This window comes from Myotis brandtii, unplaced genomic scaffold (assembly GCF_000412655.1).
Source record: "Myotis brandtii unplaced genomic scaffold, ASM41265v1 scaffold139, whole genome shotgun sequence".
NCBI lineage: Eukaryota > Metazoa > Chordata > Mammalia > Chiroptera > Vespertilionidae > Myotis > Myotis brandtii.
Window position 1 is genome coordinate 356,831 of NW_005354965.1, and position 3,484 is coordinate 360,314.

The 3,484-nt window shown below is 62.4% G+C and overlaps 1 long non-coding RNA gene across 1 annotated transcript in view; it reads right to left on the bottom strand.

Annotated features, from left to right (window-relative positions):
• Positions 1-881: 881 nt before the first annotated feature.
• The window catches only part of LOC106725142, a 43,863-nt gene continuing 41,260 nt past the window's right edge, over positions 882-3,484 (bottom strand). Inside the window, exon 2 of the long non-coding RNA XR_001361011.1 lies at positions 882-1,257. This is a non-coding gene — a long non-coding RNA (uncharacterized LOC106725142). The remainder of the gene's footprint in view (positions 1,258-3,484) is intronic.

Below are 3,484 nucleotides of genomic sequence, written 5' to 3' on the forward strand. Positions count from 1 at the left end.
AGGCACACGCACGGCAGAGCCGGTGCCCCGGGCACGCACGCGGGTAAACTGCTCACCGGGTGCGATGCAGGTCACGCGTCCAGCGACGTGGACACCTGGAACACGGCCACCAACCTGGGGATCAAAGAAAGACTCCTGAGTGACAGCAGCCTTCACGAAGCCTCGCTTTATCCCTGAGAGAAACCGCTCATCATTCATAAAACCCTCAAACAGGGCTCTGCGCGTGCCCACAGCAGAGGAGAGAAGCAAGGCACTTGGAGGTGGAAGCGGAAGAGCCGGGATCGGGGCGTTTACAGGATCGAGGAGGCACAGACGCGACCCGGGGCCCCACCCGGCACAACTTCCACAGCAACGACACCCAGGTTCAGCCGGGTCGGGGTCCTGTTAGACACAGCACGAAGGGCAACACGGTGCCGCCTACGACTGTCCTCAGCGGGACGGCTCCAGTTAAGAAGCAATCTCTCCCCGGAGGGAGGAGGTTTCTGCGCCCCCCTAACCGGGAGACCACTGTGCTCCACAGAGCAGCCGGGCCTGGCACCGCCAGCCACACGCCAGGCACGCGTGTCCTGGAGGCGAAGATGTGTTTTTCCCGTCGCCGTCCCTGGAATGACACACCTAGCAGAGTGGATTCTCTCGTCTAGTGGGGACCATCACAGCGCCTACCTCAGGGCTGTGTGCCCTGGTGGCTGCCATGGAAACGCTCTGCCCGCCCGGGGCTCCCATCAGAACCTGCTCCTGCCGGATGGGCATCGCGGTGCCGCCTGGTGACCCACCCCAGGTGCCCACTCCACGCGTGTCAGAGTTCTCCCTCTTCCACAGGGGTCCCTGGGGGTGCTGGTCCCTGGTCCCTGAGGGCGTCACAGAAATCGGAACATAAATAGTGACGGTAAGAAATAAACTATTGTTCACTTTCACACGGGATCATAGTCCTGTGCTGTTGAAAAAACAATCCCTATCTTTTCAGAGTCAGACTAAAATGCTCCCTGAGAACCTGGCTTCCGTCACAGCCTCTCCCTACAATTCCCCTCGAGCAGACGACCCGGGCGGTTTGGGTCCGCAGAAGCTCGCTGTTTGGAACACACCGTGAGGGCGGCCGTGCAGAGAATGAGGGGTGGGAAGCAGCGAACACCAGGTCAGGTCCAGGGCAAGAGGATCAGCGACTGAGTGGCCAGGCACACGCACGCGGGTAAACTGCTCACCGGGTGCGATGCAGGTCACGCGTCCAGCGACGTGGACACCTGGAACACGGCCACCAACCTGGGGATCAAAGAAAGACTCCTGAGTGACAGCAGCCTTCACGAAGCCTCGCTTTATCCCTGAGAGAAACCGCTCATCATTCATAAAACCCTCAAACAGGGCTCTGCGCGTGCCCACAGCAGAGGAGAGAAGCAAGGCACTTGGAGGTGGAAGCGGAAGAGCCGGGATCGGGGCGTTTACAGGATCGAGGAGGCACAGACGCGACCCGGGGCCCCACCCGGCACAACTTCCACAGCAACGACACCCAGGTTCAGCCGGGTCGGGGTCCTGTTAGACACAGCACGAAGGGCAACACGGTGCCGCCTACGACTGTCCTCAGCGGGACGGCTCCAGTTAAGAAGCAATCTCTCCCCGGAGGGAGGAGGTTTCTGCGCCCCCCTAACCGGGAGACCACTGTGCTCCACAGAGCAGCCGGGCCTGGCACCGCCAGCCACACGCCAGGCACGCGTGTCCTGGAGGCGAAGATGTGTTTTTCCCGTCGCCGTCCCTGGAATGACACACCTAGCAGAGTGGATTCTCTCGTCTAGTGGGGACCATCACAGCGCCTACCTCAGGGCTGTGTGCCCTGGTGGCTGCCATGGAAACGCTCTGCCCGCCCGGGGCTCCCATCAGAACCTGCTCCTGCCGGATGGGCATCGCGGTGCCGCCTGGTGACCCACCCCAGGTGCCCACTCCACGCGTGTCAGAGTTCTCCCTCTTCCACAGGGGTCCCTGGGGGTGCTGGTCCCTGGTCCCTGAGGGCACTGGACCCTGGTCCCTGGGGGCACTGGACCCTGGTCCCTGGGGGTGCTGGTCCCTGGTCCCTGGGGGCACTGGACCCTGGTCCCTGGGGGCACTGGACCCTGGTCCCTGGGGGCACTGGACCCTGGTCCCTGGGGGCACTGGACCCTGGTCCCTGGGGGCACTGGACCCTGGTCCCTGGGGGCACTGGACCCTGGTCCCTGGGGGCACTGGACCCTGGTCCCTGGGGGTGCTGGTCCCTGGTCCCTGAGGGCACTGGACCCTGGTCCCTGGGGGTGCTGGTCCCTGGTCCCTGAGGGCACTGGACCCTGGTCCCTGGGGGTGCTGGTCCCTGGTCCCTGAGGGCACTGGACCCTGGTCCCTGGGGGTGCTGGTCCCTGGTCCCTGAGGGCACTGGACCCTGGTCCCTGGGGGTGCTGGTCCCTGGTCCCTGAGGGCACTGGACCCTGGTCCCTGGGGGTGCTGGTCCCTGGTCCCTGAGGGCACTGGACCCTGGTCCCTGGGGGTGCTGGTCCCTGGTCCCTGAGGGCACTGGACCCTGGTCCCTGGGGGTGTGGTGCATTCATTTCCCTTATGTGCCTTACGCGCAGGCGCACCATTTCTCGCCACTAATACCAGCAGCGACTATCTTAGCAGCAATGGCCACGTCATTAGTCCTGCACTGACGTGTTGGGTGTGCACAACAGGAAACATTTCACTTTCGGAGAACAAGAAAAATAGGTTTATTTGCGTCACACTTATTAATTTGTGCAGTTATATTCAGTGTCTGGGAAGTTAATGTTCAAGAAAAACATTAATTTTTATTAAAATGCTCTATTGTTTTATGTGAACGATGACGCGTTTATCTCAGCCCTTTGTATTCAGCAGGTCTCTATCGGAATAAACCTCCGTTTCTAGGAAAACTGAAGCTTTTGTGTTTTGCGGCCACATGACCTTCCACCTCGTTTATCTGGCCGTGGGAGCCTGAGTCTGATGTTCTTACTGGAGGCGGTAGGTCCCGGGTTTATTTAAGTGAATGCCTGCCCCTGGGTGACCTGCAGGGTGCAGTGCGGGTCTCTTGGTCCCAGGGACCGCCTGGCCTCCCTCCGTCTGAGGCCGGTGGTGGACGGCAGACCCTCAGCCTGGGCGCCGGTCAGACGGCCCGGATCCCGTCAGCCACGTCACCCTGGGCCAGCCCCGCCCACTGTGCCTCAGTCTCCCCGTCGGTAGCAGTGGCTCAGGGGACGAAATGCATGAGCACCTGACGCCATCGGGAAAGGGCCAGGCACACACCGGGGCACAACCAGAAGCCACCGCCACCTCCAGCCCCTGCCCAGGCCCCACAGGGAAGCCGGTCAGTGAAACAGGAGGAGCTGCTCCAGCCGCCAGCGGCCAAGAGAGGGGGGAGATGGAGACAGCCGGACTGGCTCCCAACTGCGCCACGCTCCACGCCAGCCAGGTGACCTCCCACGGGGGCGGTGACCTCCCCACGGGGCCGGGTGACCTC